Source organism: Humulus lupulus, chromosome 5 (genome assembly GCF_963169125.1).
Source record: "Humulus lupulus chromosome 5, drHumLupu1.1, whole genome shotgun sequence".
NCBI lineage: Eukaryota > Viridiplantae > Streptophyta > Magnoliopsida > Rosales > Cannabaceae > Humulus > Humulus lupulus.
Genome location: NC_084797.1, coordinates 42255336 through 42281321, shown reverse-complemented (window position 1 = coordinate 42281321; position 25986 = coordinate 42255336).

Below are 25986 nucleotides of genomic sequence, written 5' to 3'. Positions count from 1 at the left end.
ATATATTCTTCTACCTGGAATTCCACATTCCTGCTTTTCAATTCAATAAAACTTTTTCATTTATTCCGAGAAATGAGCAACCAAGCTTCAATCTCCAGCAATCTCATTAATCCCCTGAACCACCTCAGGATCCATATATACATTAACATATTTATCTTATAAGATGTTCCTCCAATAATAATTGGATAACCCTCTCTCTCTGATTTACCACCAGTCTGAGAGTAATAAATTGTACTGAGTTCCATCTACATACTCATTGCCTTCTTAACCCTTCCAAAACCTGGAAGTCGCACTAGAGTCTTCATCTGATAAGATAGAGCTTGAGTTTCATGAAGGCGCTCTATCTCTTCCACAAAGAGATAAGAATACTGATCAGCTGTACTATTCATCCTTGCTGACAAAAAAAAATACTCACTTGGACTACTGGTCCACAATGACTCAATGCCAACTCATACTGACCCACTAACCTGGGCAATCCCATCGCAAAATCCATTGCAATGCTATCTTATTTCCATTATAGAATATTTAGAGGCTACCATGGCCTCACCAATTTCTGATACTCTGATCTGACTCGCTATCAAGCTAAGAACTTTACCACACATCCCATTACATCTATCTTCATCTCAGTCCATCACTATAAAGCTTTCATATCCTGTTACCTTTCCACGATGCCTGAATGAAGCGAATAGAAGGATAGCATGAGATTTATCTAGAATCTCCCAATTAATCTCGATATCCATCGGATTCTAAGTCCGATCTCTATACCATCATAAATTCTAATATGTCACTGTACAACTCTCAGCTAATCCAGTTTAAGTTTTCCATTCAATTTTTTTTTCCTATCTGTGGCTCACTTAACCATCTTTCTTTTTTATCTTTCTTGAGACAATAATCTCAAACAATAAACTGGCCACCTGGCCCACCAGAAACTTTATTCCAGTTCTTGTCAGATCCTTTAATCAACATGTTGCGTAGGCAATCACTTTTCTCTATTACTGGGATGTTATAACAACCACTAACTGATCCTGGTCTATAAAAGACCCAGAACACTTCTCAAGGCACCTGAAATATCTTTACCACCAATGGACACTCCTGTCCCTAAGGCACTCTTCAACCTTGGCGAATCTCCGTAAAGAAAAGACCACAATATCATCGTCCAAGACTATCACAAATCCCATTCAAATAAACCTTTGAATGCTCTACTTATCTAATTCACAAACACTCAGCATTAAACCAATTCTCAAGACATATTCAGCACTTGCAGTGCTCTAATCTGATACCAACACAATCCTTTATATAATTTCCTCTCTCTGATCTCTAACTGGTCCTAACCAGATCCAAGATCCATCTTAAAGAATTCCATCTTATTGAGCAACTAAACCTTTTATTCTTATAACTCCACTGAGCCACTCAAAACAGTGTTTACATCTGATTCTATTTCTAGCACTAATCCAATCACCATTCTAGTCTCTTTTTTTTATAACAAGAAACTCTGACAGACCACCTGGCAACACCTTCAGAACCCACAGACTAATCCAATCTGTTCTGATCTCACTGATACAATCTAAGTGGTATCCACCACGCTAGCTAAGAGTTCGATGCACCTCCATGCAACAAAACTCTAGGTCTCACTACAAGTATCATAAACATATGGAACCATGTACTATACCAAATAACACAAGGCTTTCCGCTCTCAAGCCCAAGAATTACTATACTTTCCTTGCCATTCAAGATTGCTCTTTAATTACTTATCCAATCCATACCTTGGATCAAACCAAAGCCTGTCATAACCAGCTTTATCAAAATCACTGATGAGTCCTTTCCATAACCCAACTCATCTCTTAAGTTGCCAATACCATATTGCATTTCCATCACAACATAACCATGTGATCATCGTATCATCTTTATGCTTCTATATTTGTAACAACCAAAAGGAATAGCTTGGCACCAAACCAAACAGCATAACTCAAAACTCAAAACTAGAAAACTAACCTGTCACCCCTGTGGAACTAGTCTCGGTTTCAGACTCTAATTGCCTTGAAATAAACACTCAAGTTGAAATCGAGATGTCTATCCTCCTTTGCTCAAGCTCTCTTAGCCTTGGGCAATTCTTCTTACAATGTCCAAACATCCTACATGAGAAGCATGCCCTTGCTCGACATACACCAAGATGATGCCTCTTGCACCGCGTGCATATTGGACGGGTCTTCCAGCTTTCCTTTTTACTTACTTCAATAAGTGGAGATACTACTATCTGAGCTCCATGATCTCCAGCACTCTGTTGCCCAATCTGATGTCCTGCGCTCTCAACAGCAAGAGCCTTCCCTACCACCTACACATAGGTAGAGACTTCATGCACTGGGGCAACTCTAATGCCCTAAGCTATTCCAGGATTCAACCCCTAGATAATTTTTTTCTTCCGAGCTACATCTGTGGGTACCATGTCGAAGACATATGTGGCCAACCCATCAAATTTAGTAACATACTCGGCCACCGAAGAATTACCCTGAACAAGATTCAGAAACTCATTCAACTTAACGGTCTTGGCAACATCACAATAATACCTCTCATTGAACAGTTTCCTGAATTCTTTCCAATCCATCACAGCTGTGTCTCGTGTCTGGGACACTACCTCCCACCACGTCTGGGCATCCTCCCGCAGTACACATATAGCACAGATCACCCTATCATGATCCACCAGTCCCATACTATCAAGAATGGAACTGATCATGCCCATCCATTGCTCAGCTCTGAATGGATCTAGGCCTCCCTCGAAGACTTGAGGGTAATATTTCAGGAATCTTCCACAGAGAAATTCCCATCTATTCTCAACCCTAGGCTAAGTTAAAGCTGATGCCACTCCTGGCATAGCAGAGAAAGAGGTACTCCCCAATAGACTCCGTTGTTGCTTCAAATATGTAATCTCTTCCTCATGCCTCTACAATCTTAATTGCAAATCTGTAAGTATCTGCTAAAAATTCGTGGGAGAAGATGAAGAATTGATACCCTGGCTGTAACTCCCAGCCCCTGTATAACCACCACCAGGCCTCATTATCTGCCTTGAATATAACCCTGTTGATTAAATCTGCAGTCAATAACTTCACCCATCAATCAGAATAAGCATATCAAGGGCTTTTCCCCCACGGGATAAATCTTGCCACACCATAATCATAAACCATTTGCAGTGCTACAAACATGCCCACGACATTCATACATTATTCATAATCCCTGCTCTTCCATTACTCATACCATGCCTCCAACTCCAACATGCAAATATCACAATTATATATTCATGGAGTAGGCAATCATATATATATATATTCACGAAGCATATAATCATATAGTCAAGAGCCAAGCTCTATCAGAATCTCATGCTCCCTAATACACTGTGCAGGTAAAGAATTTACATTCCATTTAAGCAGTTATGCACATAACCACAAAAATAGTTACCATCCCATGAGTGAAACTATCTTCAGTGATGAGTGTACATGCCCAGCTTGTCTTCAGGAACCATAAACCTTGGCTCGCTTTGATACCAAGTTGTAACGCCCCAACTCTAGGGACCGTTACGGTGTGCCTTGTAAACAGTGCTAAACTCGCTAATCGAGTCATTTGGCCAAAATCGTGTAACTAAGTATGATTAGTGGTTTAGGGATTAAAAATTTTGGTTAAGATGTAACGTTTCATTAGAACGTTTAATATATATGTTGGGATCCCAAAATTTAAATTTCAGAGTCTGCTACAAGAAAATATTTACAATAGGCCGTTCTATGCGGCAAAACAGGGTTTAACACTAGTTCCTCTTTGAACCTCGGCCGTGGCGGATGAGCAGCTGCATATGTACACGTCATCACCTAAGCTCTCCAAATCAAGGATGGCCCAACTTTATTTTGCCTTTACCTGGACCACATAGCACCTGTGAGCCGAAGCCCAGCAAGAAAACACAATATAACATGATATAATATCAACATTGATCGTACTAATTATTCAGGACCAACCATCCAAACAAATAGGTGACTATCCCAAAAGACATAAATATGGGGAAAACACCCTTTAACCATGTGACGATAGGATCACCAGGGCTTAACAAAAAAGTGAGCATCTCACTAGCTTTACGAGGATAGGTGCCTGGTGATTAGTCACCAATATAACCTTCCTCCTGACTCTAGAGTCATAACTGTGGAACAGCGTTCCCTAGCCATGTGACCAACAGTCACCGGGGCCATATGCCCTAGCTTTGAATAACTAGTCTCAGACTAGCCAAGCGCTTATAATTTTCATCGACCTTCTGGTCAGTCCAGCATTAATACCCCATATGAGTCATTCAACACTGATATCGATTAGAATCAATCGTCATTTGGCTCGGCGTTCATGACGCTATGCCATCTCTGACTCTTTGGTCAGTAAGACACAACCATTGTTCAACTCATTGTGAACATGACTAATAAATCACAGCTTCACAGATGGATCTAACACCGTTGCCGAGTCTGACAAATAAGTCCATGCCATACACAAGTAAGCCATGACACCAAACATATATCACATGTCCAATATCCATATACAAGGTATTCAGCAGGCTTACTTAACAAGTACTAGTATAATTAGGACCATGCACGAACACAGAGGCTCAAGCTCCGAATGATATTATACTCAGTATATAAAGCATGTCCTAATCACATGTTTCTCATGCATCACATGAATTATATTTAACAATCCATCATGTACCGATAATAGCCATGCATGTCGTATTTCATAATTAACCAACATGCATCAAGAATAGCTATGCATGTCACATATACACAGGGTGCAGTTTTCTTACCTCAGATTCGAGCTAGAATGATTAAAAGAACGACCCTTGAGAACAATCAACTTTTAGTCCTTTAGCGGTCACCTAGTCAAAACCAAAAACGGGACACCATTAATAATAAAAAAATGATTAACATAGGTACCCAAACCAATAATTCCTCTATGGGTCGCGGCCCTTCCTTGCCGCACCGCAGCTCACACCTCAGACAGAGGCTCATCTCCCCCAGAAAGCAACGCAGGCCGCGGCTCACCATAGCCGTGCCGCGGCCCTTTACACAAAACAGCAAGAACAAGTTTTCTTCCCCTGCGTTTTTCTCTGAAACCAACCCTTCAAACCAGTCCAAAACATCAACCTAACGCCCAATTCAACCACTAAACTTCATCTACAACTCACCCTCATTAAAATCCAGGTTAAACACAAACCTAGCTTGCCCCTTCAACTTGGCTTCAAAATTCCAAAGAGTGAAAGAGGGAAAATGGTGCACGGGTGAGGGAGAAAGATAAGGATGATGAGGCTCTGTTTTTGCTCTGTTCTTCTAAAGCCTTGAGTTTATATAAATCTTAGGGGTGAAAAGACTATTTTGCCCCTAGGTCAAATAAAGGCTTCTAAAGACTCCCAAGGGTAAAATCATCCTTTCCTGCCTATCTCGTTAATTATAATTAACACCCTCAAATTCTCGCTATTCTCAATGCCAATAAATCATATCCCATTAACCTTTAATTCTCGGTAATGTTCTAATCATCGAAATGACCCCGAGACTCACCACGAGCCTCGAAATTAAACCCGTTATGACGAGACCAAACACTTACATTTCATGATCGTCTCATGCCGAATAGCTCGAACCAATCCACCTTATAATGTGGCTATATTAATTAACCACAACCATCCACCCAAAATACACAATTATGCCAACAGCGGCCAAATTTCCAAAATACCCTTGTAATCATAAATACACCCATATGCATGCATTTACCATCATATAATAATATAATTCACATACACATGCATATGATCATTAAATAGCATCATAACTCAATTATGGCCCTCCCGGCCTCCTACTCAAGGTCCTAACCCTTATTAGGAAATTCGGGGCATTACAGGCATTGTGTTGATCAGTTAATAAGACATTATGTTTCTAGTACGTTGTATGCAAGGTGGTGGGAATTTTGGAGCTTCAAGGACAGGAGCAAAGGTAATGTGATGTGGTTTTTATTGGCCAAGTTTGTTCGAATATGCTAATACTTTTGTGAAGGCTTGTGATCACTATCAACGTACTTGAATCATATCAAGAAGGAATGAAATGCCACTGAATGTGATTTTAGAAGTTGAGATTTTTGATGTTTGCGACATTGATTTCGTTGGCCTTTTCCATCGTCTAATTCTTCTTGCTAGCGGTTGATTAGCAGCAACTCAAGCTAATGATTGTAAAGTGGTCTTAAACTTTCTACACAATCATATATTCACCCGGTTTGGTACTCCCCAAGGTATCATTAGTCATGAAGGGAGTCATTTTTGTTGCAAGTAACTTGATGCTCTTCTTGCTCGATATTGACCCTATCATCTAATTGCTTTGCCATGTAACCCTCAATCGAATGGTCAAGCATAAATTTTGAATGGAGAAGTGAAAAGTATCCTTGAGAAAATGGTGGATAGTTGAAGGAAAAATTGGTCATAGAAGCTTGATGATGCGCATTGGGCTTATAGGACGACATTTAAAACTCCCATAGGATGTCGCCCTATAGGTTGGTATTTCAAAAGGCTTGTCACTTGCCAGTTGAATTAGACACCGTGCCTATTGTGCCATGAGAATGTTGAATATGGATGAGAATGTAGCAAGAAAAAATAGGCTAATGTATTTGATTGACCTTGATAAGTTTCGAAATGAAGCCTATGAGAATGACAAGATCTACAAGGAACGCACCAAGGCATGGCGTGACAAGAACTAGGTTTGTAAAGAGTTTCGACGAGGGCTATAGGTACTTTTATTCAATTCAATGTTGAGATTATTTATGGGAAATTTGAAATCAAGGTTGTTGGGTCCATACAAAGTTGTGATAGTATTTCCTTATGGATCAGTGGAGGTACAGGGCATGAACAATAAAACATTCAAAGTGAATGATCAACATTTGATGCCATACTTGGGAGGTCTCATTCATCAAGCCAAGTCTATCATCCTCTTGAAGCCCATCTGAAGAGGAGTTCAGCGTCCAGCTAAATGAGGTTAATGACGATGTCAGTGGGAGGCATCCCAACAATTTTATTTGTTTTTTTATTAGTTTAAGAACAATTATAGTTGTTTTGTTTTAAGTTTATTTATGACATCTTAAGCTTCATTTTTTTGTTTTATTGTATTTTGTAATTTTATTCAGTCAGTGGAAATCGTGAAAACTCAAAAAAAACAGCGGGGCCATTTCCAAGGGTCAAGGCTAGGCAGAAAACATAGAGGGCTCAATTTTTCCTAGAGAAATTAGAGCCATGATGCACTGTATAAGGGTCGTGACGCAAAAGACTTCTAGCAGAGAGAGTCGCGACACCTAGAAAGCACCAGCCCAGAAATTCAGAGGTGCTACCAAGAACGCATCGCATCGCTACTTCGAGCCAGAGGATTATAACACAAAAAACATACCATTCTCATCCATTCTCTTCTTATTTTTTCAACTTCTTCATTTTTCTCTTCCTCTCTTCTGAAATTTTCCATCACCTAATCCCATCTGAGCAACAAAAATCACTCACTACTACCAAAATCCCCATCTTTCTTCCATACATTTAGCCTCCTACACTTATAAATCCTCCATTTTCACCCAAAATTTCACTTAACCTGTTGGACCCAAAACAGGTATGCTTTAATATTTATACTCGCACGAATCGTTTCAGAATATAATGTTCATGTAAGTACGAGGTCGAACCCATGGGAGTTGACTAACATCAAAAGAAACTATTTCAAACAAAGCAAGAAGATTCTAACCTAGTTCCAAATATTTGATGATATTTTGTTTTAGAAAAATAAAAGACAAGTAATAAAAAGATTAATGATTAAATAGAAAAATGGTTTTCAAATGAAATATGTAAAATAAGATTATTAAGATATTAGAATCCACAAAATGCAAGTTCAATAACATTTATAAGTATATTGATTCCAAAGTTTAGATATTGTTGAAATAAATCACACTATATTTTTTTCAAAATACATTTTCTATTCAAGCACAAGTTACTTTAAAAAAGGTAGGATTTTTCTTCACTTATATAAGATATAATTTCTAAGCATTAGTTGTGTTACAACCTAATGAAACTACAAAAAAATCAAAGAGATTATGTTTAGGCAAAATATGATACTTATGCTCTAAGAATTAGATGTGAACAATTTAATGAAAAACATTTAATAAAAGAATATCATATTTTTTCATAATGAAGAACTAAGTGTAATATGCTTTAACAATCAATAATAGATGAAAAATGTATATCTTTGATAGAAAAATCCATAAACAATGTTGCACAAATGGGAAATACAATAAAAAATACTATCTAGTTACATTTTGCTTTATCATCATCTTAATAATCTTGAAAAAGATTAGAAGCTCATAACTAGATTGAAATAAAAATTACAAAATAACATACTTGACATGCTCTTCAAAAGATGAAAATGGTAGAGAGAAAATAGTAAAAAGAAGAGAGAAAAATATGAAGTGTAGAAGATGTTGAAAAGATGAAGAAGAGCTCCCCAAATGGTCTTACAAGACTCTATTTATAGGAAAAATATGGAGATTAAATTAATCAAATTAAAATGAATAAATTGATTAATTTAATTGTGTTGGGAAGTGGTAGGATAAAAAGAGTAAGTGTAAGGGTATTGGAAAGATGAAATGTTTGGTTGGATGGAAGATTAGTGAAAAACTAGGGTAAAAAAAATGAATTATGAATGTTTATTTAGGTAAGAAAAAAATAGGGTAGAGTGAATTGATATTTGAGTGAAAAGAAAAAAAAATATTGGGATGAAAAATATGACTTTTTTGGCCTTTTGGTGGCTGTGTTAGCAGCTGAAGGCTGCTGTGGCTTTTGATGGGCTTTGGAGTGTGATTTGGCGAGGCGGGCCTGGGAGTGATGGGCCGAAATGTTGCTGCTGGCTAGAGGAGAAGCAACATGCATTTGGGCGTGAGGTGGCAGCTGAGAGACCTATGTTGATGCAGCTGGGAGACAAGGAGGCAGGGGGCACTCGTGATGGAAATCCCACGGCTGCCAGGAGGAGAAATTGGGCCTTGTGAGCTTGTGGGCTGCTGGAGGTTTCGGGCCTGAGAGGCCCAATCCGTGGGGTGCTGAAATGAGATGGCCTTGTGCCAAAATTTGTTATTTCCTCTTCACAAATGCCACTTTTATTTCCTTTTCTCTTCTTTTTCAAGCATAAAAATTGCAAAGTACATCTTATAAAATAAGTAAATAATAAATTAGAATCAAATATTTTCAATTATAAAATAACTCATATTAAGTCCATGAAAATACTAATTGAAATTTAATTTACTTTGGGAATTAAGTTCAATAAAATCACATTTTTTAACTTATAATCTATCAACGCAAATTTCAAATAATTAAACCACAACATATTATATTAAAATATCTATAAAAACATATAAAAATCTATAAAATTAAAATAAAGCTAATAAATTCAAAAAGTAATCAAAACTTAATAATTTAATTAAAAACTTAAGAACTAAATCATTTTTAGTTTCAAAAATGTGATAAAATAACTCTAATTTCTAGAGTTATCACACCCCCAAACTTAGAATTTTGCTAGTCCTCAAGCAAAAGAAAAATAAAAAACACACATTTTTTGTTTTATTTGGTCATATAAAAAATGTCCTCAAAGATTGCACATTGAAAATAATTTATAAAAAATTTGAATCAAAATTAACCTTATGTAATTAATTCCATAGTCAATCTTGCTTTGAAAATATATTTTAAATTACAAGTCCAAAACTATTTATTTCACAAATTATGATGAATAATTTTTTTTTCAAAATTTCATTTTTTTTAAGTAAAATTGACCCAAGAATTAAACACAAAGCTTAAGAAAGATTCATATATTTTTTAAACTAAAATCAAACTCAATCATGAGTATTATCATAGGAAAAACGGATATCACCAAAGGGGTTTTTTTTTTATAGAAAATAAAGTATAAAAGCACAAAACTATATATATATATATTACTAGAAAGATAATATTAAACATATATAAATATATAATTTTTTGTTTTTTTTAAAAGAAATTCTACCATTTTCAAACACATGAAAGAAGTAACCATATAAACCCACCACCCCCAAACTTAATTTATGCATTGTCCTCAATGTATCAAAATACAAATATAAATTGAAGCGTGAAAGAGTTTAGAGTTTAGAATGGTCGTACCTCATCATGGAGCATTGTCAAGAGTGCAACAAAAAGGAAACAAAAAATCAAAACAAGAAGTTAACCTAAAACATAAATAAAACACACATTTACCAATAATTGATGAGAGCGATCAAGGACCATGGTAAATAGGATCCTCAAGAAGGATTTCATCCACTATAGCACTTTTCAATTCTAAAAATAGTTTCAATTTTTGTCCATTCACTTTGAATACATTACCATTATTAGGATTTTCAATTGCAATGGCTCCATGTGGAAAAACAGTGCGAACAATGTATGGACCTACCCACCTAGAGTGTAACTTCCCCGGGAAACAAACGAGAATTGTATAAAAGGACTTTTTGACCGTGAGAGAAATCTTTTCGCAAAATGTTTTTGTCATGGTAAATCTTCATTCGTTCCTTAAATTTTTTGGAATAGTCATATGCATCATGCCTAAGCTCTTCTAACTCATTTAATTGAAGCTTTCTTCTCTTACCCGCTTTGTCTAAGGAAAAATTCAATTGCTTAATTGCCCAATAGGCTCTATGTTCTAGCTCAACAGGTAAGTGACATGCCTTTCCATACACAAGTCTATAGGGAGACATTCCAATGGGTGTTTTGTATGCAGTTCGATATGCCCATAATGCATCAATGAGTCTTAAGGACCAATCTTTGCTAGTTGGATTGACAGTTTTCTCTAAGATGTGCTTAATTTCCCTATTTGATATTTCAACTTGACCACTATGAAATGATGTATGGTAGGAAATGCAGATCACCCATTCATTGGGATGAAATGGGTGAGAGGAAAAACATAGGTCCTGAAGCAGTTCAGGGGACTAATGAGGCCATTGAAAAGAATAGAGCTCGGATGCTCACATCATAAAGTAGATAGGAAAGTTGTGTTGGTCGTAAGCGGAAGGTTATATAGTTCCATGTTGGGGGCTATGTCTCCCTTCGAGTTTCACCTTTAGAAGAAGTGAAGCGGTTTCGGAAGAAGGTAAAGTTGAGCCCTAGGTTTGTGAGACCTTTTGAGATCCTGGAAAGGATCTTGAACTATAGGAAGACTTATCCTATGAGGAACAGCCGGTTCAAATCCTGAATAGAAAAGATAAAATCTTGGGGAAACAGGACTATTCCTCTGGTTATGATGGTATGGAGGAACAGTAAGGTCGAGAAAGTGACCTAGGGATTAGAGACCAGTTATACGGAATCAGTATTCTGAACTGTTCAAATAAATTTTGAGGACGAAATTTCTATAAGGAGAGGATAGTTGTATCGTCGCAAAATTCATAATAAGGCTTGGTGCCCTAATTTGAGTGTCGGGAGGGCATAATCAGATATATTTTTGCTTGTAATGAATGTGCACATGTGATTATGTGGAATTATTTGAGTTATATTATGATATGATTGTGTATGCATGTTTAAGTGTATTAAATGTGCTTGTAGGCCCGTTTCTGTTAGAAAGAGCATTCTCTTAATTTTAACCCGTTGATGGTATACGTGTAATTATATGTGTTATGTGCAGGAGTCAATCCTTTAGAGAAATTTCGCGAAAAAGTCACAACAGAGTTAAATATCCAGCTCGGGGTGAGATTACGTGTATTTTTATAATTTTGTAAATCACCGGGATTTAGAGGTACATGGAATTAATTAGGATTAATAATATTATTGGAGATTAGTTGTATAACTTGAGGTTTAGTGGGGTTTTTGGGAAAATGACTAGACTACCCTTGCAAGGCATTGAGGAAAGGGTTTAAAGGGAGGGGCATGTTGGTCTTTTGACCTTAAGATTAGACTAAGAGTTGATGCAAGGGACTTGGTTGGGACTTACACATTTCTTTCTCTCTTTCTCTGTTTTTTTTTAGAGGTTACCTTCTTTGTGTGGTTTTGGAAGACATGAAATGGGCTTAGTGTTTTTTTACTAAGGTTTGAAGATCTTGAAGGAGTTACAGAATTCAAGGGAGCAACTAGTTCCAATCATTCTCAAGCCGAATTTAGAATTTGTTTTAGAAAGGTGAGTTGCTCTATTTTTTATTTAATTTTTTTTGTTCTTTATAGCTTGGTGTTCTTAAGTATTCTTGCAGAATTTTGAGCATTTAATTGATTTTGAATTTCAGAGTTTTTATTGTGGATGGGAATTGATTTGCTTGCTACAATAGACCTAGAACTGAGGTTGGGACTTTTGATTAAGGCTTGGGATCATAGTTTTGGGGTAAGTCTCCATGTTCAAGCTCAAATTAGTCATTTTAGTTTTCTATGTGTCTGTGAGTGTTTTGAGGAGGTACTAGTGGTTCTCGATACTTGAGTAACCTATGTTGGGGTTAATTTTTTGTGAAAATTGGATTGGGAATTTCAATTTGGTGATTTTTGGAGGCTTAGGTCTAAATTTTGGCGAAATAGGTTGGAAAAGCTACAGAGAATGAAACCCAGAATTTTGGTTTCACAACGTAACGCCCTTGCTCTTGGTTGGGGGCCCCTGCACTATGCAGAGGAGAGTTGGAGGAGTCTTTGACTTTTTGGGCACCCGTCCCCTTTGTTTGGGAACCCTTGCATTATGCAAAGGGAAGTTTGGGTGCCCCTGCCCTATGACCATTTCATCCTTTGCTTTTTAGGGTTTGGGAAGAGCTTGGAGGCTCGAGGGACGTTTCCACCACCCCGTTTGGTGGAATCAAAGGTTATGAGAGCATAGGGTTGGTCCCAAATTCAGTATTTGTATTTAGTTCAAAACGAGAGTACTATTTATCGTTGTGACTAGGTTACCGCAAGGCTCAAGAGAAAGGGATCGTGCTTGGGGCTTCCTCATTTCATTGCTTAGGACTTGAGGTAAGAAAATCATTTTATGTACATAGAGCTATTGGTTGGTATGCTTATTAGCATTGAACTACTTGGGAAACTATTGCATGACTGATACTCGGTCATCGTATGGAACGTGGGGCTGGACAGCCATCACATTAAGTGTGGGGCTGATCGGTAAAGCTTGTAGAACGTAGGCTGTGAAGGTGAGTTCAGTTTCAGGGTGCAGTCCTTACTCGCCTGGCATGAACCGAGGGTGGAGTGCCTGAGCATGCATCTCGCTCGGTTGGGCCGCTCGGCAAAGCTTGTGGAACGCAGGTTGAAGGCATTGGGAATAGTGCCCATAAAGCAATTGTAGTTGACAAATGTTTTAAATGAAATAAATAATTGAATTGACTTATTATGTATATATAGAATATGTCTGATATTATGTTGATAATATTAAGTAAATATCAGAAAATTCCAAAGTTTATCTATGTGGTCTTAATCTCATATTGGTATGAGAGGATTGAGATTAGTATAATAAACTTGAACAGTTCGCAGTAAAGTAAAGTAATGGAATCTTTAGATTAATTACTTCTAGTACGATTCGCTAGTATTATGAATACAAGTGACCTAGATCCGGGTCTCTAGTGTAGTTGGACACTTTAGTGAAGATACTTTATATATAGTGATATATAGAAATGGACCAGATGTCATTTGATAATACTTGTTTAAACACTTATTCATAGTATTAATCAAACATATCAAAAGATGATCATATACACGATGATCTTAATCCTGAGGTTACTATGAACTCCTAAATATGTCATATGATTCTTTGATTAATGCTTTAATTTTTTTCAGAATGATTAGGCTAAGAACAACTGTTTTGGGGACTCAATGATATATATTGCTTGGGAACATAGTTTAACAGATATGAAATCTATACCTTCTTATAGATTGAATAATGGTTCCCTATTGGGTTGACTTTTGGAACTGAAAATGTTATGAGTGTTCACATCACAAACTTGTTGTGACACAACCTTCACTAGTAAAGTCAATGGTACTCTAGGAAAAAGATATAGTTAAAAGGATAAACCAGTAATTTTATTCCCTTTTAATTATGAACCATTAATAGAGGAATAACGTTGTATGTAATGATTATATCAGTGGACACTTTATTCTTTAATAAAGTACTCTGTAAATATATTTCTATAATTATCAAGAGTTCAATATCATATTTAGAGTGGAGTAATCATGAGATTAATAAATATGATTATTTAATCAAAATGTTTTGGAACTTGATATTATAGGTCCATAGGTCCCAAGGGTGGCTCTATCAACACCCTATCAAGGTAAGAGTTTATATAAGGGTAAATCTGTAATTTGGAAATTTGGAAAGAGATTTATTCTTCGGGACAAGTATACAATTATATGATAATTGAGATTGAATAATCAATTTGGAATTAATTATTAAATTTATTAAAATATGTTTATTAATTTACATATATATTTTTGAAATTCATATATATAAATAAATAAATAAATTTTTGAAATTCATTATTTTATTTGAGTGGGAAAAAATAAAATTAGTAAGTAAAAAATAGTTTTTGATTTATTGAATTTTAAAAGACGATGATAATGATGATGATTATCAATTTAAATTGTGAATTTTGAATTTAAAATTTTGAAATTTGGTTGTAATATTTTCCTTAAAAAGATAATACCATATTTTATGGAATGATTGAAAAGGGACTACAACAGTTCACGCATGAGACAGTCCAAGGACTGTGCCATGTGTGTAGCAGTACAGTTATAATGTATTAGTGTTGTTTTTATTTTATTTATTTAATTAATAATTTGAAAATATATATTTTCAAATTTGGTAAGTTAGATTTGACCTAAATCAATTCCTATCATCATTATGATATTATTATTATATTACTATTATTATTAGGAACAATAAGGTAATACATAATCTCTCTATATATATATGTTATAGAATAACAAGAGGAGAATAGAGAAGTCAATGAGAATTCAGAAAAATTTCAGAATTTTTGTCAGACAAAAAATTGTCATCTTCTTCTTCTTTTATTCTAACCTTTCTCAAAACATAATTGTAACGCCTCACGTTTATGGTACAAGGTAAATAAGATTGTGTAGATTTTTTAATAAAATATGCCAGCGAGTTCTTGATAGAGAAAAGTTGATGGCGTATGAAGTAGAGGTTACTGAAACTTTGTGTTTATTTGAGAGATACTTCCCGCAAGCTTTTTTTTGATGTTATGATTCATTTGGTGGTTCATATTGGACGAGAATCACGATTATGTAGACCTGTCCAATTTCGATGGATGTTCCCATTTGAAAGGTAACTTTCTTATACTTTATATTTTAAATTTACAAATATGGACAATTTATTAACATCTTAATGTCTACTTTAATAGATGCATGAAGATGCTCAAAGACCATGTTAAGAATCGTGAAAGACCTGAAGGTTGAATTGCTGAGTGTTACCTTGCAGATGAGTGTATGATTTTTTGTAGTGAATTATTGAGGCATAGGAGTAACCTTAATGTAAAATAAGTTCGTAATGAAGAGATGAACCATGATGTAATACTTGGAGGTCGTCCAATTTCTGGGAAGAAATCAATTACCTTGACTGATGAGTTATTCGAAAGTGCTCATTGTTGCGTTATGATGAATACAACTATTGTGGAACCCTTTTTGCAGTAAGTTTTTAATACCGCTACTTAGTTATTATAATATTTATAATATTAGGATGCTTATTGATGAACAATTAGAATGATTTTAATGTCTTCAAACTATTAGGTTGCATATTTATGAACTAAGGAAAACAAACAAAAGTTATGAGAAGAATAATAGCTTACTTTGGAAGAGACATACAGAAAACTTTTCAAAATGGCTCAAGGAAAAGGTACTACAAAGTGGCCATTAATTTGTAACAAAATTGTTTACTTTATACACTAATACTTTATACATATTAGGATATTACTTATAGGTTCCTATACATTTCTCAAGTGAATCGGATTTGTTAAAATGGATATTATATTGTCCAAGAAAAGACGCAGTTTCTTAAATTCGATACATCATCAATTGTCAGAGATTTCACACAAAGGAAATTGAGAGATCAACACAGAATATTGGTGTTTAAATTGAAGAAACAACTATGTGTAGATCAAGTGCAAAGGATGTTTCACAATTTGTCGATGTAGTTGCATATTATGGGGTTATAAAACAAATAATATTGTTAGATTATCACATAGTTAAAATTCCAGTATTCAAATGTGATTGGGCTACTGTTTGAAATGGTGTTAGGGTGGAAGATTGATTTACTTTAGTTAACCTACACCAAAGCCAAAACCCATTTGTGAGATATCCTTTTATTTTAGCTTCCCAAGCTAAGCAAGTATTCTACTCAAGAGAACATGATTCATCCAATTGGTATGTGGTGTTGAGGGAACCTCCGAGAGGACTTTATGAGTTAGAGAAGCATGATGAAAAGGAGTATATGAGTACTATTTCTCAACAGGTAGAAGAAAGGATTGGTACGCATCTTGAAGATACAAGTGAAGATGATCCATAAGCGAGAGAGGATTATGAGGGCATACTAGTTTGAGTAATATGTATGTAACACCCTGGACAGCCAAGACCGTTACACTGTGTGTTTATAAAAGTGCTAGACTTGCTAATCAAGTCATTTAATTAAGAATGTGTTTTAGAAACTATAATGGAACTAGGGTTAAACGATTTTGGTCTTAAAAATCACTTTTCTTATAAAAAAACATTTCCTGTTTAAACGGGATCCCAAAAATATTAAGATTAAACCATTTACAAAAGATTCAGGAATTAAATACAGTAGTAGCCATATTAAGGCAAAACAGACAATTAGGCAATCTCTGTCTTGATCCACTCCTCGGCCATGGTGACCAAACAGCTGGCTATGTACAATTAACCCCGCAGCTCTCCATCTCAGGATTGGTCCAACTTGCCTTTGCCTTTACCTGCACCACGTAGCACCCGTGAGCCAAGGCCCAGCAAGAAAACACAACAACAGAGCATAAGCAATCAACAGCCAATTCAATTTCTCATATTGCATAAGCATGTTCACAACCACATAAACATTCAGAATAGCCAAGTATTCAGCATACTAAACATATCAACTCATATCATATATCAATTTACAAATGATAACTAGGGTTAGTGCCCTAAGGCTGCACCCTCCGTTATACCACTGACCCCGGCCCGCTTAAACTGAGCTTAGTGAATAATAAGCTGTCCTCGGCTACCAGTGCCCAAGCCGCGCCCCGTCCGCAAATATTGAATACGTCACCCTTAGGCCGCTATCACATGTCCCATGGCGTAATACCATCATTGACATTATACAAATATTGGGAGCTCTTAGTCCCATCACAAACATATAACCGGGTGCAGTTTTCTTACCTTTAGATTCGCTAGCTTTGATCACTTGACTCCTTGAGCACGATCCCTCTCGAGCCCTAGCGCTCACCTAATCACAACCATAGATCAAAGTCATCACCAAACCTCAAGTCCAAAACTTACCCTCGCGACCCATCCCAAGCCCTCGGGAAGCTCTAATTCTACCAAACGGGGTGGTGGAATCGAACCTCGAACCTCGGGCAAAAACCCTTGAAAATAACTCAAAAACCCCTTTCTGGAAGCAGGGTAGCGCTACAGTGCTCTAAAGAGGGCGCTACAGCGCTACAAGCAGAACCAAAATCCCCCAGAATGCATGGCCTAGCGCTATAGCGCCCAAAGGCTAGCGCTGTAGCCCTAGTCACAGACAGCCAATGCCGCACTTTTCCTTCCTACGATTTCCCCGAGCCAACCCTTACCAAAACTCTTCCAATTCTCAACCAAACTTAAAAATAATCTTATTAACACACTCCACTCATCCCAAGCATCCCAAATATTCAAAACCCAATCACATGCATCCCTAATCTCAAAATTCACCATAGTTGCTCATAGAATTTAGAAACTCAGCAAAGACTATCAAACCTTCAAAGTTTAAAGCTCAGAATTTATACCTTTGATGGAAATTCGACCCTAAGTTTCCTCTAGACCTCCTTAGCTTGCTCTTCCCCAATCCTTAGCTCCAACTTCCCTAGAATTCCCCACCAATTCAGCTTAGACACCATAGTTAAAAACCAAAACCAGAACTGAAGAAACTTCAAAGTCTTACCTCAAGTGGAAGGTTTGTTCTTGCTAAACCCTTGCCAACTCTTCAAGCCTAACTCAGAAACCTTATGGATCAGCTTGACCTAGCTCTCCTCTGAATTTTTCTCCAAGAACCCTCAAGAAAATGGTGGAAAAATGCCCAGACCGACCTTGCCTTCCTTCCCTTCTTTCTCTTTCTTTTATTTCCTTCTTTTTCCTTCTTTTCAGACTTCTATTGTATTCTACAAACTCCACTGAGCATAAAGCCTCAGTAATACCTATCTCTAAAAAGCCAAATGACCATAATGCCCTCCCTTTTAACTCTAAATCCTTTAATCCAGTTAGGGGCATGTTAGTCATTTTACCCAATTCCCACTAATTCCTCAAGTGTCTCTAAAAGTTTCCACTTACTTCCCGATACCTAATTAATCACCAATTATATTTCTCATTATCAAAATTAACCTCAATATATTCTCTAAATTCCCATTTATACCCCTAGGCTCGCCCCGAGCCGGGTATAAATCCTCGCCGTGACTTTTTCGCTAATCTGCTCACTAGGATCGTCTCGAGTCACAGATCACACATATATCCACATAATAATGTGGTCTCAACAGTTATCACATTTATATACAGTTATGCCCTCAATGGGCCAAAATTACAATTATACCCTTTGTAACCTAATCAGGGCCTACATGCATACTAATACACATAGTCATGCATCTCAAGTATTCAAATAGTCATATAACATGCTTTAAATCATTAAATCACATATATTCCAATTATGCCCTCACAACACACTAACCAAGGCTTTTAAGCCCTATTAGTAAATTTGGGTCGTTACAATGTAGAACCATTTTGAGTTTGTATTTCAATTATGTATAACAATTTTGAGAATATATTTCAATTTGATTCTATTGGTTATTTATCCTAATTTCATTTCTATAATGATATTTGATTCCTCAAGTGGTATATAATGTTTTTATCTGTTGCATTAAATTGTACTATTCATGACTGATTATGTTGTATTGTTATTTGGATAGGTTGACACCAATGGCTAATGAAAGGAAAAGAAAGCTTTCACGGATCAAAGAACGAAGAGAGAATGAGTCTCTTGCACCTTTGAAGTACAAGTGAAAGCATAGACTTCAAATCATTGAGGATTCTCCTGAACTTGAAAAGTCAACACATGTCAAGGTCAAGCCAAAGCGTAGACTTCGAATATTTGAGGAATCTCGTGAACCTGAAAATTCAATGCATGCCATAGATTCCCCTACAAGTAACACAATGGGATCTTTGAGAATGAGGTCCATAGGCACCTCACCAATACTTGGCAATGTTGCAGGCCCTTTAGAAGAATATGTGGGAAAGAAGAGTAAAGGTCCAACAAAAATGAAAACAATTGCTACAAGTAGTGATGGTCAATTAGAAGTCAAATTCAATGCATTGAGCCAGCCAATTAGAGATGCATCGATAAGTTTTTCTTCTTTTCTTGGACCACTTGTGAGGGAAAGATTACTCCTGGGATGAAAAAGGTTTTGTGAAAATCAGTTCAGGTATGTTTCTTGTGCTTAATAGATTTTACTAATGCAATTAATTTTTATATTAATAGATTTTCATGTTTTATTTCTTAGACAAGATATTTAGTTGAAAAGAGTGGGAGAAAAGCTATATATTCAAAGCCATGGCTGATCCTTTGAGAGCTTCTAAATGAAGGTTTGTTGCTAATAAAATATGCAAGGAACCAAACGAACAAGAAAGAATTAAATTGTAGCCTGATAATATCAAATCTGAAGTTGAGTGGAGAGCTTTTGTTAGAGAAAAAACCAGCTCTGAATTTAAGGTTTGAAATTTAACATCATTTTCACATGTATATATGTAGGTTATTATGTGACTGTTTTTCACTTATAATTTGTGACATATTTGAGATTTAGATTATTGCATATAACATTAACTTAAAATTTGTTTTAATTTTTTTGGCTATAAGTGATAGGTACAAAGAGATAAGAAATAAACGACTCCCTCACACTTGTAGCCTCAAAGGATATGCACGATTAATTGATGATATGGTAAATAATGCTTTTGTTCAAGTCGTTTATGTGGTTATGTTTGTTAAGTTGTTCTTACTAAGCGTTTTTCTTACCTAGTTGTTTCGTGTTATAAGCAAGCTCAAAGGCAAAGTAGATCAGTGAGCGCTGGAGTTTATCTGCGAGGATGTACATGTGGACCGATCTATTAAAAATTTATATTTTTGGGACTAGAACCATATGATAACTAAGAAATTTTTTTTCGCTTGTTGAATGTTATAAAATTATGACACTATAATTTGCTTTTAAGTATGCACATACTTCCGAACTCTTGCATATTTTGAAATAAAATATATATGGATTTTCGTTTACCTTGTTTTTAGAAAATTGTTGTGTTTTTCCGCAAATTATGTTAAGAGATTTTACAGGACGTGACAATAATCCAAGTTCTCATGTGTTGAGACACTAATACAAAAGTTGGCTTTTAAGACACCTTTTTAGGGAACTCGCTAGATCCGAGCCCTAAAAACATCTCCTAGAATTTTTAGGATACTTAGTGAGAGTCCTTAGAAAATACATTTCATGACACATAGTGAGAGCCCTAATTATTGATGTGGATCCTAAAAGACTATGGGGAAATTTGAGGTAGTGGAGACTTTTAAGGGCACACTTTGATTGTCCTAGAAAAAGAATTGATGGCGCTCAAAATGGGCCCTAAAAAATAAATAAATTAAAGCTTTATTAATAAATAAATTAAAAAAACAAAGAAAAACACTCAATAATATTATACCTTGAAAACCCTATCTTTATCATTATTCTCCTAAGCTGCCTTCCCCTCCCTCTCTTTCTCAGCCACTCTCTCTCTCTCTCTCTCTCTCTCTCTCTCTCTCTCATTCTCACATTTTCCCTCCCCCCTTCATGATATCGTGCTCACATATCTTCCTCCCATTCTTTTCTTCTTCTTCCTTTCTCTCTCGTGGATGATGGGCATTGAAAGGACGAACGAACGGGCGACGTTCAACCTCACTTTCTCTCAGTCTCTGCCATTATTAGAACAATGATGGCATCGTGTTCAAAAACATATGGGAGGTATGTTTACTCTTAAACTATTTCACTCCTTAATTCTCACTTTCATTGATTTATTTTCTCTCTTTTTCTATTTTGCACATCTGTGCTGCAGAGAGGTTGGCAAACTTGTGCTGGCGAGGTGTACGATGGACTCGCACTAGTGCCTTTGGCAGATTTATAATTTAAGTGTGTTTGTTATTTTGATTTATTTTTTAATGTTTCACATCTAATTTTTAAGATTCATTGTTGTTTGGTTAAGTTATTTCATATGATATTTGCAGTTCGATGATACTTAATAATCTATATTTATCGATAGTGATGCTTAATATTGTTGCATTGGTTAGTTTTATTTGTATTGTGTTTTCTAAGTTCATTGGGTTGGGTGTTCATGGGAAGTTCTGTTTTGTTTGAGTGGTTGGATTATCGGAATGGCTGCATTAAGGCTACACAATTCTTCAAATATATGTTTATAATAGCTAATAAGCTAGGCATCACATATTTCCTTTTAGTAAAATTTAAGACTTATACATGAATTTAATTTGCTTGTAATGTATCTAGCCAACCAATATATTAATTATTTATTAGTGTTATGCCAACCCACCATATATATATGTAGACACTAGTTAATACATATTAAAAAAATGATATTTTTTTTTATGTTTTTCATAATTCTAAATGAAATAAAGAAACCCTCTGTTATTTGTACCATGTTTGACAATTATATAATGCATAAATTCAAAATCTACTTAGAGAAATAATATCCTTTGATGTATACATATATATATGGGTTTATTTATATTTTTTTATGTTTTTCTTTAAGAGGTTATGAGTTAAAGGTTATTTTCCCTTTTTCTCTTTTAAAATTTACTCATTTTTGTTCATAAGCTTAACTATGAATATAATTTGTGCAAGGAAAAACTCTTTAAAGATGTTTGGTGTCCAACTTGATCCACTTCAACAAATGGAGACAACATGTGGAACACATTTATATATGAGCTTCGGGTTTCTCCCCCACTGTCTCGTTATTTTACTTTGTATAGACGCTCAAGATTCCGTACTTGTGAAAGGTCCAAGGCACCCATTAAAGTCCCCTAAACGCCTAAATACAGGCCTCGCATGGGGCGTCTCGCGAGGGCCTCGCGCCCAGCAGCCATGCCTCACTGGAGGCATCTCGCGAAGGCAGCGTGCCACAACTCGGCATGCCCAGATGCTTCGCCTCGCGAGGGCCTCGTGCTCAACCGTCATGCTTCGCTGGAGGAATCTTGTGAAGGCTAGGTGCCCAAATGCTTCGCCTCGCGAAGGGCATCTCGCGAGGGCCTCGCACCCAGCAGCCACGCCTCGCTGGAGGCACCTCGCGCCCAGCAGCCACGCCTCGTTGGAGGCACCTCGCGCCCAATAACCACGCCTCGCTGGAGGCGTCTCGCGGAGGCAGCGTGCCCAGATGCTCTGCCTCGTTAAGAGCGTCTCATGCGAGCCTCGCACCCAACAGCCACGCCTCGCTGGAGGCACCTCGCGCCCAGCAGCCACGCCTCGCTGGAGGCATCTCACAAAGGCAGCGAGCCCAGATGCTCCACCTCGTGAAGGGGGTCTCGCGAGGGCCTCAAACCCAGCAGCCATGCCTCGCTGGAGGCATCTCGCACCCAACAGCCGCACCTCGCTGGAGGCGTCTCACGACGGCAGTGCGCCCAGATGCTCTGCCTCAAGAAGGGAATCTCGCGAGGGCCTCGCACCCAACAGCCACGCCTTGCTGGAGGCGTTCCGCGAAGCCTTACATCATGCCTCCTCTTGGTGCACTCGGCCCTACCAGGCCTCATCCGCACCACAAGGGGTCACCTCCGAAATTGGCCTCACTAGAGGGGTCTTATCTCACCCCTTAAGATTAACGCCAACCACTGGGCACCACTTTTATCATAAGTCCAACAAGAGGTAAAATCATGGATCTCTCTAACACACCAATAAGGGAAAATTGGAAGGGCCTCATAGCAATTCACACCAAGTCAGAAGAAGTACGGACACTAAGCCCACGCCAGATAAGTAGTGGCCGTACGAGTGAAGTACTTGTTTTGATCCACACCAGGCAATCTCTGACACTCGTACTCAATAAGTAGTGGAGACATCCCCACGAACTCTGACAGTGTACTCATGTACCATCTGGTTCCCTGGACCACAATGTATCAGGGGCCATTAGAGCCCACTATAAAAGGAACCCCACTTCTACTTGGAGGGGGGCTGGAAAAAACACTGTAGCACTACACCATGAAAAATACAAGTTCATTTCACCATTTTCTTACTGCAACTATTCTTTGAGTTTCTAATTTGATCTTTGAATTTTTCATTTGATAAGCTCTATATTTCAATTTTTTTAACTTAACTTTGTTAACGAGTTCTCACCGTCAACAGTTTGGCGCCGTCTGTGGGAAGAATAGATTGCAAGCCACTATTCTTCCATCGATTCTGATGACAAAAAGATGTCGCGACATTCGAAACGGTTGTGAGAGTCACACAAAGTGGAGGTCCTTCTTGACGAAGATCAGCTAAAAGCCTCCATGAGGGATCCTCCTCCACCTGCAAACGTGGAGGCCCCAAAGGAGCCTGAGGTTCACGGAGATGAAAGGGAGGCCTCATCCCCGGCGGTCCCACCTGAGGAGGATTATCCAAGGCCGGCGGCTGCCCCAGTAAGGGGTGCTAGTGAGTTCCTACCTCCAAGGCCGCCGTAGGTTCCAAACTCTGGTCGGCAGCATCCAGGCCCATCAACGCGCTGGGCTGACGAACACCCTCGGGTCCACTTTGTTAGCTCGAGTTCTAAGTCTCAATTCTACGAAGATGAGATACGAGAACTTCACTGCAAGAATCAGAGGCTAGAAACCACCCTGGAAAACATGCAAGAGGTGCTAAATGGCCTGTTGCAAGGGAGATCAAACGTGACACTCCCTAAGCGGAAAGAGAGAGGCCAGAAGGGGGTAGAAACCACCGTCCCAATAGATGACGGAAGGACCCGACTCTCCACTAGTAACACCCCCCGGATAAAGCAGCATGAACATCCCGGACCACTGAAGCAACCCAAAGGGCCATAGCTAAAGACCAACGGTGCCCTCATAACGATGTCGAGGTCACCTCAAGGAGAACACCCTCAGATTTACGAGAAAAACTCAACAAAAAGAGGGTGGGTAAAAGGACCACACCCCCTATGGCGCCTCGGTAAGGCAAAGGAAAGGGGGATCCTAACCCATCCACGCTGAGAGACTCCTTGAACAAGAGGAGGCAAGACCTGGACACAGAAATGAGGAGCCTGCGAAGCAAAATCATCACCGCCTTCGGAGGTCAAGCCTTTGAGGATGAGTTCGATCACGAGTCGCCCTTCATAAAGGAGATCCAAGCCATCCGGCTCCCGACCAATTTCAAGGAGCCCCATATGACCACCTATGAAGGAAGCACAGATCCGAAATACCATCTGGATGCATTTAACGACCTGATGAAGGTGAGGGGAATTAGTAGCGGGGCCAGATGCCATTGCTTCGCTGTCACATTGAAAGGACATGCGTACAAATGGTTCAAAAGACTTAGAGAGGGGTCCATCAGATCTTGGCAACAGTTTTCCGATGAATTCCTCCAGCAACACCACGCCCTGCGAGACTACACGATGCCAGGCACCAGCCTTGCCAACGTGAAGGAAGGAGAAAATGAAAGTCTGAAGAGCTACATTCACAAATTCAATATGGAGGCAGCTAAAGTAGGGAGCTTGACCAGCAGAGAGTTGAAAATGGTCATCACAGCTGGAGTGCACTCGGGAAGCAAGTTATGCGATAACATGCTCAAGAGGGAGTCACAGACTTGGATGATTTCTATGAGCGAGAGCAAAAGTATATTCGCGTGGAGGATGGTCACGAAAGCCTCAAAGCCAGAAAAGGCCAGTCATCACCAAAACCTTCAATCCGAGAAAGCCAAAGTTGTGCAAAGAAGAGGAGGGTCTATGAGGGAATAAGAGGTGATCGACCCCGGAAGCATCAATGCTGTGATGAGCGCAGACAGAGCCCTTACACCTTTTATATTGACCTCACCCATGCGAGAGAGCATAATTTTGTTACGAACGAAAACCAGGTTCCTTTCGGAAGGCCCCTGCCAATGAAAAAAGACCGGTCTAAAAGAGACCCCAGCAAGAATTGCCCATATCACAAAGATATCGGCCACACCATCGCGGAATGCAACCATTTGAAGGTGGAAATCAAGGAGCTCATCCGCAGGGGACATTTGGGCATATAAGTGCGCAAGGAGAGCCAAAGGCTAGAAGAAGGAACATCCCCACTGTGGGCGTGAGAGGTGGCCCCCGAAGTACAGGGAGAGGTCAGGACCATCTTTGGAGGATCAGGATTCAGGGGTGAGTCAAGGAAGGGGCGAGATAGATATGCCAGGGAGACCAGACGAAGTCCACCACAGTGCATCTTAAGTCTGGAGCAACGCCCCTGGAAGAGTTTTAAGGATGAAAATGACTCAATAACCTTCCCTGAAGAAGATGCCTGGGGTGTACACTTCCCCCATAATGAGCCCGTAGTGTTGACTGTCCAGCTTGCGAACATGAGGGTGCATCGGGTCTTGGTGGATAACGGAAGCTCTATGGACATCTTATATCGCCCAGCGCTGGAGAAGATGGGACTAAACATCCAACACCTAAAGCCTTGCAATACTTCTTTATATGGATTTACAAGAGATTCGATACAGCCCCTAGGGGCAATCGAGTTA